The 21,499-nt window shown below is 41.7% G+C and overlaps 1 protein-coding gene across 1 annotated transcript in view; it reads left to right on the top strand.

Moving 5' to 3' along the window:
- LOC145357472 (protein ABHD15-like) overlaps positions 1-21,499 on the top strand; it is a 49,315-nt gene that overhangs the window by 17,755 nt on the left and 10,061 nt on the right. The gene's annotated exons all lie outside the window — the stretch shown is intronic.

Raw genomic sequence — 21,499 nt, 5'->3', positions numbered from 1 at the left:
CATTGACAGCTCGTCATTGTATATCACACATTCTGTTCAGCAAGAAACAGACTTTTTGCAAAACAGCATTTTCAGTGATCAGCTCAGTTCTTAATTTCTTGCCATAGAATTTCCTCTGAATCTTAATGACTACTGGTACTCATTGCAGTCAACCCACCAAATGAAAAACGCAATTCATTTGTCCATATTAAAAGAAGATACAATTATAACTAAATCCGATGTTAGAAATCCCAGTCTGTTTGAATCCAAAAATGGAGGTGCACAGATTAACCGTGTAAAACCAGTGATATAGGATGACAGTGGTAGAATGAGTAATAGTAGCCTTATTCTGATGAGGGCGAGGCCTACACTGATGAATATATTGTTCAGGACCCCCATAGTTCCCATAGCATGAAGTTTATGATGTGACAGTGTACTTTATTATTCCATCTAATCATATAACTTGAACTGTTTGAAGAAGTACAAGTAACTAATATTTCACTTCCATCCTGACAGGACTATATAAAACTTCCACATCAGTTACACAGCAGCAGCAAAACCACAAACAATAGCGTGATCACAGCAGGCACATCTAACAGCTGCACCATAGCTATTTCACAGTAACTGCACTTTGCAACCACATAAAGTTATTTATGCCCACACATATTCAATCACATGAGCAACATCAAGGATATACTTTATACACTATATATGTCCCAGCACAGAAATAGCAGTTATTTTTTTCACCATAAGGTGAAACAACATATGACATAAGTGAAAATATAGTATTGTTTTGATATGCACAGCATTATCTATTTTGAACTAAGCTCATTAAATGTTAATTGTTGACAGATTGATGGTTATCAGAGGATGCGCAGTTTATCAGCAGTAGCACTCAGACAAATACTTAAGGAAGTAGACCACATGAAATACAAATCTTACGAGTTCTGTGCCTTTCAGGTGATAGGCAGGAACAAGACTAAGCCTGATGGCTTTTTTTTGGTGCAATTCTATTTTACTAGAGCTTTAGATTATTTGTATTTAATGCAGTTGATTAGATTACACATTACAAGCCTGATTGTTGAAGTGAAATAGATGACTTTAATGGACCTGTGCTGGCCTTTGGGACTGTTTTGCATTTGTGATCTCATTACCACAAGTTAGTTGGTGTTGAGGTTTACTGCAGGCATGTTTGACATTTCTATAAGTTTCAAGCACAAAGATCAATATGGTACAGTAACAATTGCAGAAACATAGCTTAAAATGGTGAGGACTTTAATATTCAAGGATACAAATATTTCAGAAAAAATAAGGAAGTCAAAAATGGAGGTGGAGTAACAATATGGTCATGGAAGACATCGCAAAGCTGAAAACAGAAGATGTTCTTGAGAGGTTGAGGACAGAATCTGTTTGGTTAGATTTGGGAGTATGCCACAGGTCTCCAAATATTGAGACAGATTGAGACAGAGAGGAGCAGAGATGTGTGAGAACTATAGGGTGGAGATATTAGGGTCTTTAATTACCCAAACATTGATTGGAAAAATGTTGGAGAAAAGGTAAAGTCAAGGGAGGAATTTCTAAAATGTGTTCAGGAGAACTTTCATGACTAGTATGTTCTCTGTCTAAGTAGAAAGGAGACTTTCCTGGATCTGGTGCTGGGGATTAAAGTAGGCCAAGTGGGTCTGTGGGAGAATGATCATTATATAAAGTAAGGTTTAGATTAGCAATGGAGAAGAGCAAGAAACAATCTAAAATAGAACTTTTAAATTGGAAGTGGGCTAACTTCAATGGGATGAGTGTGGATCCAGCCAGGGTAAAATGAAACTAACGACTGAGACAGAGGCACATGCATAGATTTTTTAAAAATGGCAGGGTGCATTGAGAGAATAATTAGCAAAGAATATGGAATATTGGGCATAATTAATAAAGGCATTGAGAACAAAAGTAGGGATGTCACATTGAATGTTTATAAAGCTATTGTGTCCTGTTTAAGGAGCAGAACAAATATAAAATTTAAGAACAACACCAAGGTATTGGTTGCTATCAAGCTTCATGAAAATTAGAGAACCATGATGACCATGGTCACACCTGAAAAAAGAGAAGATTGATGAAGGGATCGCAATGGATATTGTCCATATAGATTTTAAAATAGTGCTTGCCAAAGTACATAAAAAGCTAGTTATCAAAAATGAGACTAATGGAAGAATGTCAACATGACACGAAAAGAAAGCTTAAAACAGCAGAACATGGTAAATGGTTGTTTTTCAGACAGGAGGATGGTGGACAGTGTTGTTTCCTAAGGGTCAAAGATAAGACCAGTGTTTATTTGTTAGATATGTATAAACGACTTGAATATTGGAATAAAGAGTAACATTTCAAAATGTTGCATTGATATCAAACTTGGCGGTGTAGCAAACAGTGAGGATAGTATCAATCAAATGCACATAGGTTAGCAGAATGGGCAGATAAGTAGCAGGTAGAACTTAACATAAAGAATTGCATTTTAGCAGAGGGTTAAGTTCAATGTAAGTTCAATGGTACATTCTAAGGAGTGTGCATGGACACAGGAACCTGGAGGCTCATGGGCATTGATGTTTGAAGATGGCAGGTCATACTGAGAGAGTAATCAAACAAAATGGGATCTTGGGCCTCATAAATACAGGTAAAAGCAAAATACTGTGGATGCTGCCAATCTGAAATAATAACAGAAAATAATGGATAAACTCAGCAGGTCTGGCACCATCTATGGAGCGAGAAACACAGTTAACTTTTTTGAGTCCAAACAACCCAGTCTGTAAAAGGGTCAAATGCACTCAAAACATTAACTGTGTTTCTCTCTCCACTGAATTTATCCAGCATCTTCTGTTTTTATTTCATAAAACGAGGTATTGAGCAGTGAAGCAGAGAACTTAAATTGAATTTTTATAAACCTTTCATTTGGTCACAAAAGGAGTATTGCATCCAGTTCTGGTGACTACACTTTGGAAATGATGGCCGCGATTCTACCAAAAGTGCCAAATTGGCAGGAAAACTGTTCTAAATCCCGACTGTTGTGTGAGTGCAGCTTCTCATCTGAATCTCCATAATTTGTGCACTGAAGTTGGGAATCTTATTAAAAACCTGAGGGGGGGGAGGGGTGGGGTGGGAGGCTGGTGGGGTATCTATTCACATCGGAGTTTGACAGTTCTGGAGCTCTGCACATGCGCAGCAGTCCCAACTGTCAACTTCCCATTTGCTGGCCAGCTCGATCACTGGTCAGCCTGGCAGCACCACAGTGCTGCCTTCCAGCCCCTCCCCCCACAGCCTGATCGCAGCCCCAGCAATTCCTGGGCCAGCCCCGACTCCCCCCCGTCCCAGGGCGCTTTGGTGTCCAACCCCCCCCGCACCCTTACAGTGGTAATCCCCCCACCCTGTCAAACCACCCCCTTGGGGTCAGACCCCCCCCCCCACCCCCCAGCGGTAGGCCACCCAGTCCCGGCAGACCACCCCCCACTTGGCACCCCCGCCAATCACTGCCCTATCTCCACCCTAGACTGATCACCATGCAGAGTGGCAGTGGGACCCCCACCCACACCGATTGCCCCTAGGCCTTGCCCACAATAGGCCCTGCCCCCTTGGCACTGTCCAATGCCCAATGGGCAATGCCAAGGTGCCCCCTGGGCATGGGCACTCCCATTGAGCAGTGCCAGGGGCACAGGTTGGCACTGCCATGGTGCCCATGCCTGGGGGCACCACCCCCTGCCGCCCAACTCCCTGGGGGGCCTCAGTTGCCCCTCTTCACTCCAGTGGAGTCTCCCACTAGTCCCCCCGAACATGGGAAACTACTCTGAACCCTGCCGGAATGAAGTACTCTTGGCGGGGTGAGAGATTCAATCAGGACCTGAAAGGTCCCAATAATGAACAAATATACATACTTAAAATACATGCAGAAAAACTGAAATTACTTATCAGTCTTCCCGCCGGTTTCCAGTGTGGTCTGGCCAGCAACTGTTCACCGACTCTGGGAGATGCGCATGCATTCCTGGCACATGCGCAAAACTCTGTTTAAGGCCGTAGATGCACATCTGCTACCGCAACACGACAGAAAAGTTGCGAATCGCAATGGAAGAATTGTGGCCCATGTGTGGGTCCTGGAGAGGATGCAGATGAAATTTACCAGAATGGTCACGGATAAGGGATTTTAGTGACAAGGTTAGGTTGGAGAAATACACAGGAAGTAGGAGCAGGAGTCAGCTATTTGGCTCTTGAAGCCTGCGCTGTCATTTGATACAATCATGGCTGATCTGATTATGTTCTATGCTGCACATCAAAGCTGCTTTTTGGTCCTGCAAATCTTCTGCATATGCACTACTTACACCCCTTCTATTAGCAGCCCCAACACCACCCTCACAGCCAATGTAGCATATCGCTCCCCCCACCCACACTGCTCTAACAGGCCCTCATGACAGAGTATCACTTAATCCTCTCCATGTGAGTCAATCCCCATAGCCCTTGACTCCTTTGTTTATCAGAAATGTGTCAAATATATTCAGCCTCCACAACTCTTAGTGCAATATAGGGAAAACATCCTCCCAGCTTCTACCTTGCTAAGCTTTCTCAGAATTTATTTTTTCAATAAGATCACCTCTTATTCTTCTAAACTCCAATGAATGGAGGCCCAACCTGTTTAACCTTTCGTGATAAGACAGCCCCTTCATTCTAGGTGTCAGCCCAATGAAACTTTACTGAACTGCTTCCAATGCAAGTATATCCTGCTTTAAGTAAAAAGATCAAAGGTGGATTTGTTCTCCTTTGAGCGAAAGAGATTGAGGGGAGATCTGATAGAGAAGTACAAGATCCAGTTTGTTAGGGTAGACAGGAAAAGCTATTCCCATTAACTGATGATACAAGGAGTAGGAGACATATCTTAAGCTTTTTGGCAATTGGGAATGTGATGAACAACTCTTTTACACACAGAATATAATGACCTCAAACCCATTGCCTAAGAAGAAGAGATATCAATGTTTTCAAAAGGAAATTGGGTGGGTACTTGAACAAGATAAACTTGTAGGGATGGAGCACGGGAATAGGACTGATTGGATTGCTCCACTGAGAGCTGGCATTGACTCAATGGGCTCCTTCTGTCCCATAATGATTCCATAGCCAAGATTTTGTGGTCCTGCAACAGAGGTGGGATGGGTTTGGCTGGGTGTGTGGGGTAAATGGGTCAAAGTGGTGAGGGGTTTGGCTGAGTAAGGGGATGAGGGGTGAAGGAGTAATGGCTTTACATTGATCAGCAGCTGGAACTTTATCTGAAGGAGCTACTGGTGACAATTAAGAACCGAACTGATGTTTCTGTGAATGTAGATGGGCCTGCCTCCATTTCTGTCTCTGGCTCTGGCCTGTCACTTGATGGCATCTTGTAACTACCCTGTCCTCCAGCAGATGAAAATCTTCCCAGGCAACACTACCAGGACAAAAGTGGGATCACAATGGGAAAATCTGGCTCTACATTATTTGCACACTTGCATTATAAACAGCAAATTTACAAAATGGTTCATTTAATAATTAGTTTGATCTAGATCTCAAAAATAAAGCCACTGCAAAATAATTAATTTGATACTGTGCAGATTACTTTTATCAGGTTTATTTAAATCTGTGGCTGTAGCACATATGCCATACCTTAGTTGAGAATTTTTATTAGCCTTCAGCCCTCTACTCTAGCATTGTGAATGCTTCAGTAATTGAATCTAAACTCCTGATGGCAATTCATTTGAATTTTCTTGGAACACTGTTTTAGAACTATGTATCACTGTCTGTGATCCAAACAATATTTTATCTGTTTCCCAATAGAAATTTTAAATCTGACTAACTCAGAATTGATTATTTTTTCATCATTCTTACATTGTTGCTATATGCTAAGTTCTATCTTATTTTCTACAATTTGAATAAAGCACTAGAAAACAGATCATTAGTGCCCTACGTTATACACAATGCAACTGAAAATATCTAACATTATTGTAAACTCACATTACCAACCTGTGACTAATGTCCACACTAGTTTGTAACACCTGGTTTAATTTGAGAAGGGGAAGATTGTTATTTTAATTGATATTACTGATCGATCAGGATCCATAAAATTAAATGAACATGGGCTTGACTTTTCTTCCTTTGGTTGGTTTTACATAGAAAGGTAGATATGTCAGCTATGTCAGACTCCTATTTATTGACTACAGCTCAGCCTTCCACACCATTATTCCTACAAAACTCATCTCCAAGCTCTGTGGCCTGGGGCTCGGCTCTCCCTCTGTGGCTGGATCCGAGACTCCCTAACCCTTACTGATCGCAATCAGTAAGAATAGGCAACAATGCCTCCTCCATAATCATCCTCAATATTGGTGCTCCTCAAGGCTATGTCCTCAGCCCCTTACTGTAGTCCTTATACACCTTTGGCTGTGTGGCCCAATTCCCCTCCAACTCTATTTTCAAGTTTGTTGATGACATCACCATAGTGGCTCAGATCTCAAACAATGATGAGATGGAGTACAGGAAAGAGATAGAGAATCTGGTAAACTGGTGCAATGACAATAATCTCTCCCTCAATGTCAACAAAATGAAGGAGATAGTCATTGACTTTAGAAAGCATAGTGAGGGACATGCCTCTGTTTACATCAATGGGAACGAAGTGGAAATGTTGAAAGCTTCAAGTTTCTAGGTATGCAGATCATCAACAACCTCTACTGGTCGTTCCACACCAATACTATAGTTAAGAAAGCCCACCAACGCCTCTACTTTCTCAGGAGGCTAAGGAAATTTGGCATGTCCGCTATGACTCTCACCAACTTTTACAGCACAGTTTGGTATGGCTCATGCTCTGTCCAAGACTGCAAGAAACTACAAAGGGTCGTGAACGAAGCCCAATCCATCACATAAACCAGCTTCCCATCCATTGACTCTGAATACACTTCCCACTGCATTGGAAAAGCAGCATAATCAAGGGCCCCAAATACCCTGGACATTCTCCCCCTTTCTTCTGTCAAGGAAAAGATACACAAGTCTGAGGCCACATACCAGCCAACTCAAGAACAGTTTCTTCTCTGCTGCCATCAGACTTTTGAATGGACCTACCATATATTAAGTTGATGTTTCTCAACACCCTAGCTATGACAGGAACACTTTTTAATCTTCCTGGAGTGGATTGGAAGGTGCTTAGAGCTGGGGGTACGGATGGGGAGGAGTTTGTAAAATGTGTGTTGGAAGGGTCCCTGGAGCAGTACGTAACTAGCCCAACTAGGGAGGGGGCTATACTGGATTTAGTGTTGGGTAATGAGCCGGGGCAGGTGGTTGAGGTTGAGGTAGGCGAACATGTGGCTAACAGTGATCACAAGTCCGTCTACTTTAGGATAAAAATGGAAAGGGATGAGTGCCGTCCGAAGGGGAGGGTGCTGAACTGGGGGAAGGCGAGCTATAGTCGGATTAGGAGGGAGCTGAAGGACACTGATTGGGAGGGGTTGTTAGCTGGCAAGTCAACGGTTGGTAAGTGGGAGGCTTTCAAGGGCAAACTGATAATGTTGCAGGAAAGGCATGTGCCGGCAAAGACGAAGGATGGGAAAGGCAGGATGAGAGAGCTGTGGATTACAGGGGGTATTGAAGACTTGGTCAGGAAGAAGAGGGAGGCATATGTTGAGTCAAAACAACTGGGAACGGAGAGTGTGCTGGAGGAATATAGAGAGAGTAGGAGGGAGCTAAAAAGGGGAGTTAGAAGGGCGAAAAGAGGCCATGAAATGGCTTTGGCTGATAGGATTAAGGAACATCCAAAGGCATTTTACTCTTATATTAGGAGCAAGAGAGTGGTTAGAGGGAAAATTGGTCCTCTTAGGGACAAAGGAGGGGAGCTATGTATCGAGTCAGAGGGAATGGGGGTATTCACGAAGGAGAGGGGTTTGGTGCCATGTAATGTCTTGGAGGGAGCTGTTGATCAGTGGAAGGAAATATCCATTACGAGGGAGGAAGTGCTAAGGTTTTTAGGTAGCATAAAAACGGATAAAGCCCCGGGGCCTGATGGTATTTATCCCAGGCTGCTTAGGGAGGTGAAAGATGAAATTGCTGGGCCTCTGACGCAAATCTTTGTCTCTTCCTTGGACACAGGTGAGGTCCTAGAGGACTGAAGGGTAGCTAATGTGGTACCGCTGTTTAAAAAGGGTAGTAGGGATAACCCTGGTAATTATAGACCAGTGAGTTTGACATTGGTGGTAGGAAAATTATTGGAAAAAATTCTTAGGGATAGGATGTATGTGCATTTGGAGCATTGCGATCTGATTAGGGATACGCAACATGGCTTTGTTCGGGGGAAGTCTTGCCTTAAGAATCTGGTAGAATTCTTTGAGGAGGTGACAAAAACGGTTGACGATGGGCGAGCTGTTGATGTCATCTATATGGATTTCAGTAAGGCGTTTGACAATGTCCCTCACGGTAGGCAGGTAGAAAAGGTTAAGGCACATGGGATACAAGGACAGGTAGCTTGGTGGATTGAAAACTGGCTGGGCAATAGGAGACAGAGAGTAGTAGTGGAAGGGTCCTTTTCTGGCTGGAGGTCAGTCCAAAGTCTGACAACACCAGGTTTTAGTCCAACCGATTTATTTGATAGTAAACACACAAGCTTTCGGGTTAGTCCCTTCGTCAGGTGAAAACCTGATGTTGTCAGACTTCTTACTGTGTTTACCCCAGTCCAACACCGGCACATCCACATCATGGAGGTCAGTCACCAGTGGTGTGCCGCAGGGCTCAGTACTGGGACCTCTCCTTTTTGTAGTATATACAAACGACTTGGAAGAGGGCGTACGTGGTGTGATCAGCAAGTTTGCGGATGACACCAAGATGGCAGGATTGGCAGATACTGAGGAGGACTGTCAGGTGACACAGCAGGATATAGATAGGTTGGTATATTGGGCAGATAGATGGCAGATGGAATTTAATCCTGACAAATGCGAGGTGATGCATTTTGGAAGGAATAATGCAGGGAGGAGTTACATGATAAAAGGTAGACAGATTAAGAGTATAGAAATACAGAGGGACCTGGGAGTGCAGGTGCACAAGTCTCTGAAGGTGTTAACACAGGTAGAGAAGGTTGCGAAGAAAGCTTACAGAATGCTAGCCTTTATAGGAAGGGGTATAGAGTGTAAGAGCTGCCGTCTAATGCTTCAGTTGTACAGAACGTTGGTTAGTCCTCATTTGGAGTACTGCATCCAGTTCTGGTCACCTTACTACCGGAAGGACGTGGAGACCCTGGAGAGGGTGCAGAGGAGGTTTACCAGGATGTTGCCTGGCATGGAGGGACTGAGTTACGAGGAAAGGTTGGAGAAACTGGGGCTTTTCTCCTTAGAAAGACGGAGATTAAGGGGGGATCTGATAGAGGTGTATAAAATAATGAAGGGAATAGATAGAGTCAACAGTGGTAGGCTTTTCCCTAGATTGGGGACAATTACGAGAGGTCACGATCTAAGGGTGAGGGGGGAGAAGTATAATTTGGATATGAGAGGAAGGTTTTTCACGCCGAGGGTCGTGGGGGTATGGAACGCGCTACCAAGTAAGGTGGTGGAGGCAGGCACATTGGACTTGTTTAAGGCTTACTTAGACACATGAGTGAAACAGGGATGGAGGGTTATAGTAGACGGTATTAAATAGGGTCAGAGCCTCGGGACGACACCGGAAATGTAGTATTACTTGTTAATGTTTTGTCTTTTTTAATCCACAGGTGTCGGTCCATCTTGTTGTCAAACGAGGGGCATGCACACGGTGGGTCGTGCGTGGGCTGCTCTTGGAGGTTCCGAGAGTGGCCTAGTACTTTGTGTCGTTGTGTATGCTTAATCCTGGACCAGCAGGCGGGCACCACAACAGCTCAGTGACTATCACTGCTAGCTGTGCAGATACATGGATTTGGGCCTGTGTCTGTGGGAGTTTGCGCATTCTACCTGTGGTTGCGTGGATTTCCTCCGGGTGCTCCGATTTCCTCCCACACCCCAAAGATGTGCTTTTAGGCTGATTGGTGTACCAAATTGACACTATTCTCCCCTGAATCTGGCTACATTAGGGGTTCCATTCACATACACACAGGGCAGGGTAGGTGTAGGAAAATGCTTTGTTGAAGGGGCGGCGCGGGCTCGTTGGGCCGAAGGGCCTGCTTCCCGTGCTGGGTTGTTCTTTGTACTACATTCATTTCCTTCTCTATGTACGGTATGCTTTATCTGTATAACACGCAAGAAACAATACTTTTCACTGTATACCAATCCATGTGACAATAGTAAATCAATTAAAATCAAATCAAGAGGTATTAAATTAATTTAGCATTACTGTAATGGGAGCGAGGAAAAGATGTCTGAGACAGTCTGATCAATGCCAAGAGCCCTCAAACATTTAGATTCCTCCTTTGACATATTAGACACAAGGGAAAGAAAAATTGAAGGGTTGTGCAATATATGCCCCAAGGGAGAAATGTCTCAAGAAAAATTCCAGAAATGTTGTCCAAAAATTTTGTTTATCAATGATAGGGCTTGTGTGACAAGAATTGAACTTAGGTGGAGAAACTTTAGTGGAGTATCTTCAAAATAGAGGTCTTGCTAACTGTGGAGGAAAGCTACAGGTCAGCACTTTACTGAGTTTGTATTGTAATCATTGTACAGTGGAGCTTGTCATGGTGAAGATTGTTTTTATTAGATGTACGCGCAGATGTCTTATCTCGGGTAACCACTTCCTGGAGCAGACCTTCAGTTGCATGCTCACCCTTCCTTTAAAACCTTTGCCTCCTGCAGACCATCAATATTGTTTGCAAACTCTTAAATTGTGCAATTTTCAGGAAATAACAATAAAGCATGAGCCCTTAGCTGGTATGGGCTAGGGTGCTTTCTCAGATCTGTCATGACACATGACTTGAAACTTCAAAAATACCAATACCAGTAATGCATTTAATGACAATTATAATGATACTGTGAATGTCATTGTGATGCTTGCCCTTGAGCTTTCCTGGGAGGTGAACCATGAGCCAATGCAGTAGATCTCCAATTTACCAAACAGACACTTGTCTTTCACCAGAATACGGGCAGAGTAGGTTTGACTTTTTTAAACAGATAGAACCATGGCAGCTAAAATGCATGGCAAGATGGTTGGCACCCCATTCTGCCTGGATATTCACTTCTTGAAATCTTTCTCTCTTCATATAAGTTGAAGGTATTCTCAGTTGGAGCATGGATGGTGATGTGGGTGAAGTCTATGTTTCTTGCACCTGAAGAAGCGATGCTAATCAGCAAAGTTCATCATCCTCTCCAACTGCTGTGCCAGTAGTTTTGGAAAATGATTTATTAGGAACTTGGACAAACATGCTTTATATATCAGCGGTAAGTTATTGGCTGATATGTTCCATGCGGTCCACAACTGCTTTTACATGGCAACCTTGGCCTTGGTGATGTAGCCTGCCTTCCTTCCACCTCTACCAATTAAAAGTATAATTTGTCTTCCTGTAAGCCAGGAGGACTGGGGCTTGTTATTTAGCATGTATATTCTCTGCCGTGATGATCTAACCAGTACATTTACATGAAATGTTCACATCTTAACATTGTCCTGATGTTATTATGAACTTAATAGTTATTTGCAGATATATCACAACTAGTACATAAGCTGCAGCTGTCAGAACAGCATATTTATTTTTCTGGTAAAGGCTTATTGCAATTTGAAATTTTAACTCTGTTTCTCTCTACAGATGCTACCTGATCTGCTAATTATTTTCAGTATTTTCTGTTTTCATTTCATATTACCAGCACCTGCAGTCGTCTGCTTTTGGATTTATTGGCCTTAGTCTTTGTGCTTAAGAACTCTAATAAGTTTATCTAGGTATGTCAGAATGGGAGCTGAGGCTGAAGAGTGATAGAAAATCTAAGACTCTAAGAGGATCTGAGGATTTCTGAGCACTTATGCCAAAATGCACTCACTTGCCCACTCAAGATCCAATCAAGCTTCACAGGATTACTTGAATAGAAATGGCAGATGGCTATGCCTTCAAAGGAACAATGATGATGCTCACCAGATGTGTTACAAATTTTGGTAGGAGTGGCTGACAAAGAGTTGGGGAGAATACCATTTTCTCTCTATGCTCCTTAGAAAGATCATTTACCTGCTGTAAGGCCCCATCTTTTACAGGAGACCATACAGTGTTAACATAAGCTTTACTTGTGACTAATAAATAAACTTTAACATTTATCTTTTTAACTTTAACTTTAGTCAATGAGAAACATTATTTATTGAAGTCCAGAGCATGATCCCAGCCTGCAACCCAAATTGAGGCCATCTGGTCACTCAGCAAGCTAGAATGGTCAGGCTGACCAGGTGCAGCACCCTCAACAATATGCCAGGACCCTCTGAGAGCTGGGGTATGTGAATTCTAGGCATTACAAGCTGAATTTTCCTGACCAAGAGATTCTTTCCCCAGGACAGCTTAGGAATTGGACTGGCTGCCTGCTACACAAAGAAAGGCAGCCAATTAACATTATTGACAGTCCAATTAGGAGCACTTTTGCAGCTTAGGTGGTGGAACAACCATCCCCTGCCACGTGCAGAGACCATCAGCTCACCACCACCTTCAAGTTTCCCTCCAAGCCACTCACCATCCTGACTTGGAAATATATCGCCATTCCTTCACAGTCGCTGGGTGAAAATATTGGAATTCATTGTGGGTCAACCCGCAGCATGTGGAGTGCGGCATTTCAATAAAGCAGCTCACTGTCACCTTTTCAACTGCAACTAGGGATGCACAATAAATGCTGGCCAGCCAGTGATGCCCATATCCCACAAATGAATTTTTAAAATTCCACCATAGGTGCATTTCCACTTCCCCTCCAATGCTAATAATAAAATAGTAAAGGTTGAGATATAAACATGGATTAAGGAAAATCCTAAGGCATTTTATACATATAAAGAGCAAGAGGGTAGCCAGGGAAAGAGTTGGCCACTCAAGGATAGTGGAGGGGATCTATGCATGGAACAAGAGGAAATGGGTGAGTTACTAAATGAATACAATGCCTCAGTATTCACCAAAGAGAGTGACTTGATGGATGAGGAGCCTAGGGTAGGATGTTTAGATTTTCTCGGTATTGTCAATATCAAAAAGGAGGAGGTATTGAGTGTCATTAAAGTTGATATGTCCCCAGGGCCTGATGGGATCTACCCCAGAATACTGAGGGAGATAAGGAAATTGCTAGGGCCTTGACAGAAATCTCTGTATCCTCATTGGCTACAGGTGAAGTTCCAGAGGACTGGAAGATAGCCAATGTTGTTCCATTGTTTAAGAAAGGCAGCAGACATAATACAAGAAATTATAGGCTGGTGAACCTTATGTCAGTGGTAGGGAAATTATTGGAAAAGATTCTTAGGGACAGGATTTACTCACATTTGAAAACAAGTGGACTTATTAGTGACAGACAGCATGGTTTTGCGAAGGGGAGGTTGTGTCTCACTAACTTGATCGAGTTTATCGAGGAGGTGACAAAAATGATAGATGATAGAAAGGCAGTGGATGTTGTACACATGGACTTCAGTAAAGCCTTTGACAAGGTACCTCATGGCAGACTGGTATGAAAGGTGAAGTCACACAGGATTAGAGGAGAGCTAGCAATATGACTACAGAACTGGCTTGACCATAGAAGACTGTGGGTAACAATAGAGGAGTGCTTTTCTGAATGGAAGGTTGTGACTAGCAGTGTTCCACAGTGATCAGTTCTGGGACCTTTGTTATTTGTACTATATAAAAATGATTTGGAGGAAAATATAGCTGGTCTGATTAGTAAATTTGCCAATGACACAACAATTGGTGGAGTTGCGGATTGTGAAGAGGATTGTCAGAGGATACGGCAAGATATAGACCAGTTGGAGACTTGGGTGGAGAAATGGTGGATGGAGTTTAATCTGGATAAGTGTGAGATAATGCATTGTTGGAGGTCCAATGCATGTGAGAATTGTACAGTAAATGTTAGAACACCTTGGAATATTGACAAGCAGAGAGACCTCGGCATACATATCCACCGATCACTGAAAGTGGCAACGCAGCTGGATAATGTAGTCAAGAAAGCGTACGGCATGCTTGCCTTCATCAGTTGGGGCATTGAGTATAAAAATTGGCAGGTCATGCTGCAGCTGTACGGAACCTTAGTTGTGTCTCATTTAGAATTCTGTGTACAATTCTAGTCGCACACTACCAGAAGGATGTAGATGCTTTGGAGAAGGTACAAAAGAGGTTTACCAGAATGTTATCTGGTCTGGAGGGTATTAGCTATGGGGGGATGTTGGATAAACTCACTTTGATCTCACTGAAATGACAGAGGTTGAGGGGTGACCTAATAGAGATCTACAAGATTTATGAGTGGCATGGACAGAGTGAATAGTCAGATGCTCTTTCATAGGGTAAAAAAGTAAAGTACTAGGGGACGTAGGTTTATGGTGCATGGGGGAAAGTTTAGAGGAGATGTGTGAGGCAAGTTTTTTACGCAGAGGGTGGTAAATGTCCGGAACGTGCTGCATGGGGCGGAGGTGAAAGCAGGTAAGATAGCAACATTTAAGGGGCAACTAGATAAATACATGAATAGGATGGGAATAGAAGGATATGGACTCCGTAAGTGCATATGGTTTTAATTTAGGCAGGCATCATGATTGGTGTAGGCTTGGAGGGCTGAGGGCCTCTTCCAATCCAATGCTGCACTTTGTTCCGTTACAAATATAAATGCAATCTTAATCTCAGATAAGGTGAGATTTTATAATGGTGAATGGCTACTGTATGACATTGTTCTGAGTGATTGAAAATTAACCTTAATTGTAGAATCTTGATTGACTTTGTCAGAGGGAAAAGATTCCAAGTTATTTTTAAATTGTTCGATATCTGCAGAAATCACCAGCATGACATCAACTGCTGATACAACAATCCATAATTTAAATAACCTTCTAAATTTTGTGAACTCAGGACATTCACGATGTTATCTTGAACTCTGCCCAAATGGTAGGCAATGTCCTATGCCCAATGATCTTCAGCTGCTTCATCAATGAAGGTCAGAAATGAGGATGTTTGCTGATGATTTCACAATGTTCAGCACCATTCTTGATATCCTCAGGTCCTGAAGCAGTCCATGTCTGAATGCAACAGGACCTGGACAATTTCTAGACTTGGGCTGACAAGTGGAAAGTAACATTTGTGCCACACAATTGTCAGGCATCTCCAAGAAGAGAGAAATGAACCATCACTCCTTGACAATCATTGACATCACTATCACTGAATTCTCCACTATCAACATCCTGCCAATTGACCAGAAATTGAATTGGACTAGCTAGTTAAATAACTTGACTACAAAAGCAGTTTAGAGGCTAGGAATCCTGCAGCGAGTAACTCACCTCCTGCTTCCCCAAAACCTGTCTACAATCTACAAGGCACAAGTCAGAAATACGATAGAATACTCTCCCCTTCAACAACTAAATCAGAAAAAGCTGGAAAATCTCAGCAGGTTTGATAGTACCTGTGGGGAGTGAATAAAGCCAAGGTTTTGAGTCTGGATGACCCTTCATCAGAGCTGTCCCCTTGCCTGAATAAGTGCAGTTTTAACAACACTAAAGAATCTTGACACCATCCAGGATAAAGCAGTCAACTTGATTGCATCCCTTCCACAAACATTCACTCCCACTGCACAGTAATACCAGGGTATACCATCTACAAGATGCACTGCAGGAACTTCAGACAACAACTTTCAAACCCATGACCATTACCGTCTAAAAGGACAATGTCAACAGACAGATAGGAACACTGCCAGCTGGAGTTTTCTCCAAGCCATTCACTATCCTCATTTGGAAATATACCATTGTTCCTTCATTGGTACTGGGTCAAAATCCTGAAATTCTCTCCCTCACAGCACTGCGGGTATATCTACACCACATGGACTGCAATGGTTCAAGAAAGCAGCTCACTACCAACTTTTCAAGGGCAATCAGGGACAGACAATGAATGTTGGCCTAGCCAGCGAAGTCCACATTCCAACAATGAAATAAAAAAAATCAGGGCTTTAATTTGAAAATAAATATGGCCTTTATTACAAGAGGGGTGGAATATAAAATTAGGGAGGTCTTGCTATACACTGTACAAGGCACTGGTGAGACCACACCTCAAGTACTTACAAACAGTTTTGGTTTCTATACTTAAGGAGGGATATAATTTCATTGGAAGCAGTTCAGAGCAGGTTCTCTAGGCTCCTCCTTGGATAAGAAGGGGTTCAGCATGTTGAACTTGTATTTATTGGAGTTTAGATGAATGAGAAGTTATCTTATTGAAACATCAAAGATTTTGAAGGGTCTTGACAGGGTAGATGCTGAGAGCATGTTTCCTCTCATGGAGGATTCTAGAAGTAAGGAGCACAGTTTACAAATGAGAGATCTCCCATTTAAGACAGAGACGAGGAGGAATTTCTTCTCTCAGAAGAAAATTTTCTCCGAGCGAGTAATGGTGTCTGGGTCATTGAATATATTCAAGGCTAAGTTAGAAAGAGAGAAGGGAGTCAAGGATTATGAGTGAAAGGTAGGAGAGTGGCGTTAAGGCTACATCGGTTCAACCATGATGTTAATGAATGGCAAAGCAGGCTAAATGGGTCAAATGGCCTACTTATGCTCGTAATTTTTAAGATTTTATGGTCTGATTATTCTATGCCTTAATCGTTACAGAACTATCCACTATAATGTCGCAGAAACATCTGAAATTTTGAGAAATGTGTACCAACTTTGCATGGAATTCCATAATTGCGAGAGGATGTCCATACATACATGTTCAAATTTAGTGAAATTTGCAATACTATATAACTTCCTATGTTCCCTGTGATTCACAACATCATCAAATAATCTGGAAGTTATAAAATTTCTTCAGACTCTCCTAAAATATGGTTAGTCTGTGTCAGCAGTGACTCATTTCCCCTCTGATTTTAACGTGCTCTTTCATTTGAGACAGTGTAATGTGATATTTCCTAAGACTTTTAATTTAGAAAGCTGACTGGGGCGGGGCGGGGGGTGCATCAGAGTGGTCCATTAATAATAACCCTACTTAATAGATTGGCAGAGGCAAAATATTTGACCAACATTTTCTTATATGACGTTAGCATGGTTTTAGAGTGAAACTGGTTGATATATTTCTCAAGATGATCAAATCATGAATATTTTGTTTGCTTCCAAGCCATGAACATACGTTTGAATAATGAAACCTTATTTATGAAATCTTTAAAAATGTCATGCACACATCCTGAATGAAGTTATACATGCTACATGAAATTGTTGAAATTGTAGCAGCTAAATATCAAAGATTGGTTACCCCCCAAGTCAATTAAGCCCTGATATAAAATTATCCTCTTTGTTCAAGAAAACATTGCAAGGCATAAAATGTTCCTGTTTATAACCATTTCCATTTAATCATAGTCTAGGTGTATCTATTAGGTGTCCATTTGTCATTGAGTCTGAAATATAAATTGTTGAGCATTTGGCCATTGGTATATTGCTTTGATTTAAGATCAACACACAACTTGTGACCAAAAGGGAAATATTAGCAGATAGCACTATGACATACTTTGCAATAAAATCAAACTATTCATCTGAAGTAGCAGATAAATGCAATATGCTTCCTTGCCCTTACAAATATGACAATTATTCATCTGAATATGACAGTAACTAACTTAAACATATAATTACAATGTGATTTAGTCTGATTAGTGTATACGGTTGTGAATGATGAATTTGAGGTGAGATTGCTATCAGAATTCTTGTAAGGCCATCACTAATTCATAGCACAAAATTGCCAAGTTGCAAATTAGCTCCCATATGCATCGATTGTTAATAGTAACCAGTCGGCAGATTCAAGTTAGATCAGCTCCTTTAAAAGTGCAATATTGGAGCATTAGTTGCAATCCATATTTTATTAAAGATTCTGAAGTGTGTTTCTTTTAATTTTGATCCTTACATTGAACTGCACTGTTACCAATAAAGAACATATATTGTTCTTGAAACGAGACTTTTCTGAAAATCAAAATGATAATTAGTTCATAGTGCATTAAATACTCCTGAATTGATTTTCTGTAAAATCATGCACAGGTTAACTGACTATAGTTACTTACATTTAAGTGTAATGCTTGCTAATTGTTCCTTTTTACTAAATTATTTGATACTTAAACATATCCTCGTGTTTTATAGAAACATAGAAAATAAGAACATGAGTAGGCCATTCAGTCCTCTGAGCCTGCTTTGTCATTCATTACGATCAAAACTGATTATCCAGCTCAGCAACCTGTTTCCACTTTCCCTCTATAGTTTAATGGTTTATCCAGCATCCTTGTGCTGTGATCCCTGTTTCTGGACTCCCCTGCCATCAGTAACATTCTTCTTGCACCTATCCTGTCTAGTCCTGTTGGAATTTATATGTTCCTATGAGATCTTCCCTCATTCTTCTAAACACCAGCTAATATAATCCTAACTGACTCAATCTCTCCTCAAGTGTCAGTCCCGCCATCCCAGAAATCAGTTTGGTAAACTTTCCATGCATTCCCCCATAGCAAGAACATCCTTCCTCAGATAATGAAACCAAAACTGCATGCAATATTCCAGGTGTGATCTCACTAAGGCCTTGTATAATTACAGTAAGATATCCCTGCTCCTGTACTCAAATCCTCTCATTACGAAAGTCAATATACTATTCACCTTCTTCACCACCTGCTGCACCTGCATGCTTACTTTCAGTGACTAGTCTACAAGAACCCAGGTCTCATTACACATTCCCTTCTCCCAATCTATAGCCATTCAAATAATAATCTGCCCTCTTGTACTTGCTACCGAAGTGGATAACCTCATATTTATCCACATTATACTAAATCTGCAATGCCCACTCACTTAACTTGTCCAAATTGCTCTGAAACATTTCTGCATCCTCCTCACAGCTCACACTTCCAACCAGTTTTGTGTCATCTGAAAATTTGAAGATATTATAGTGAGTTCGCTTATCAAAATCATTGATATATATTGTGAACAGTTGGATTCTAGCTCTGATCTCTGTGGTACCCTGCCTGCCATTTGGAGGAAGACTTGTTTATTTCTACTCTTTGTTTCCAGTCTGACAACCAGTTTTCTGTCCATTCCCAACCACATGCACTTTAATTTAACATTATGTGGAACTTTGTCAAAAGCCTTCTGGAAGTCCAAATAAACCACATCCACTGGCTTCCCCTCATTAATTCTACCAATTACATCCTTGAAGAATCCCAGTAGATTTGTCAAGCATTATTTCCTTTTCATAAATCCAAGCTGACACTGTCCTAGCCAACATCCCCATTGCTCCCTGTGTCTTCTTCCCCTACCACCCCAATAGATGAGTCCTACATGTGAGGCTCCCCTTAAGGCCCACCCTGCCACTGCCCCTTGCAGAAGTTGGCATTGCTGCATTGGGGCACTGCTTTGCCATGTCCCTCTCTCCTGGGGGATATAATGGGTGTTACCTTACCAGTCATTTATGCCATGCAACTGCGGCAGCGAGATCAGAGAACATGGTGCCCAGCTACATTTCCATTCACTGCAGCAGGATAGGAAAATCTTTTACTTTATTCAGATGACCTATCTCAAGTGGGCCTTCCAGCCAGTGACTTTTGTGCCACCAGAGGGATCAACTCGACACGTTTATGTCTGGATGGCATCATGTTGGTAACATATGAAAATCTCGCGAAGGGAAAAAGTCTGGCGAGGGGGATCTTTAATCAGATTTAAAATGTGTTGAAATCATTTTCATGCCTATTATTGGTGTGAACCTGATTACATCACCAGTGGGATTTGCAATTTCCAATTTCTGCTAGATCTTGAGCCCCTGCGACAATCTCACAGATGGAGAGAAACTCAGATGACTCAAGATCCTGCCCTTAGATTATCAGTCCCTGGGGATTTATAGGCCTTCATTCCCATCAATTTCCCTAACACCGTTTCCTCACTAATACAAACTATAGGGTAACAATCCATTAAAAGTGCAAACAATATGATATCATATTAATTTACAATTCATATTCTCTGTTTTTATATATGTGTATATTTCATGCTGTGCTGTTTATCATTGCAATGAAACAAGGGTGATGTCATAGTGTGAGTATAACAATTTTTCACAAATTCAAAAGAGTGCAAACAGTTTTATTGCAACTATTTTTGTTATATAAATCTGTTGTACTCTTTTAAGGATTTGTAAACTGACAAAATACTGTCAGGGTCATATTTGCACACCCCACTTCTTAACGAACTTGAACCTAAATCTCTACTCTTCCTACTCCTCTTTTAAACCTCCAAGGAAAAACAAAAATGGAGAGCCGATTGGGAATTGCTGTCAAAGTGTTCCCACACCTCAAAATCCCACAAAGATGATAAAGTTATCCTCACGAGATCCAATCGATAGAACCACAGAATCCCTACAGTGCGGAAGGAGACTATCTGGCCCATAGAGTCTGCACCAATTTTCCGAAAGAATATCTTACCCAGGTCCACCCCCTCCTGCCCTATCACTATAACCATGACTAATCCACCTAACTGATACATCTTTGGAAACTGAGGGGTAATTTAGCCTGGCCAATCCACCTAACCTACACATCTTTGGACTGTGGGAAGAAACGTATCAGTAATTACACAAAATTCAAACACAGTCCTCTCTATCACCTTCAAAATGCTACTCCAAAGGTGAACTGTGATCTTTGGAAAATTAACCTTCTACTCCTTCTTCATGCCTTTGTTCCTTTATTTAAATTGATCCATAGTTTAGGATTGAATTATCAATGAATTATCAAGGGCACCACAGTAGCACAGTGGTTAGCACTGCTGCTTCACAGCTCCTGAGACCTGGGTTCGATTTCCGGCTTGGGTCACTGTCTGTGTGGAGTTTGCACATTCTCCTAGAGTCTGCATCGGTTTCTTCCGGGTGCCCCGGTTTCCTTCCACAGTCCAAAGATGTGTGGGTTAGGTTGATTGGTCATTGCTAAAAATTGCCCTTAGTGTCCTGAGATGCGTAGGTTAGAGGGATTAGTGGGTAAATATGTCGGGATAGGGGGGTAGGGCCTGGGTGGGACTGTGGTTGGTGCAGACTTGATGGGCCAAATGGCCTCTTTCTGTACTATAGGGTTTCCATGATTCTATGACTATATTAAAAATGATGATAAATTAAATAGTTTCTACTGATAATAACTTTGTAATCTACTTGATAATTTGTTTTTGCCCTTATGCATTTTCAACACAGCAATCACACGATTGCAGCAATTGAGTGGTTAAAAATTGAATGAATCCTATTGTTTTTGCAGTACGAATCAGTCTAATGACTCCTACATAATACAACAGGCAGAGAAGAATATTAATTGGAAACATGTCATGTGAGGAAAGTGTAGGAGAGCTCATTTCAACTAAGATTTTTCCTTGTGTACAAAGTAGAAGTTCCATGTTTGTTAAACCCTTGAAACCATCCAATTAAGGCAAA

The sequence above is a fragment of the Carcharhinus amblyrhynchos genome, chromosome 23 (assembly GCF_965287045.1).
Source record: "Carcharhinus amblyrhynchos chromosome 23, sCarAmb.v2.hapA, whole genome shotgun sequence".
Lineage (NCBI taxonomy): Eukaryota > Metazoa > Chordata > Chondrichthyes > Carcharhiniformes > Carcharhinidae > Carcharhinus > Carcharhinus amblyrhynchos.
The sequence above is the reverse complement of the archived record's forward strand: the minus strand, read 5'-3'. Positions and strand labels throughout refer to the sequence as shown.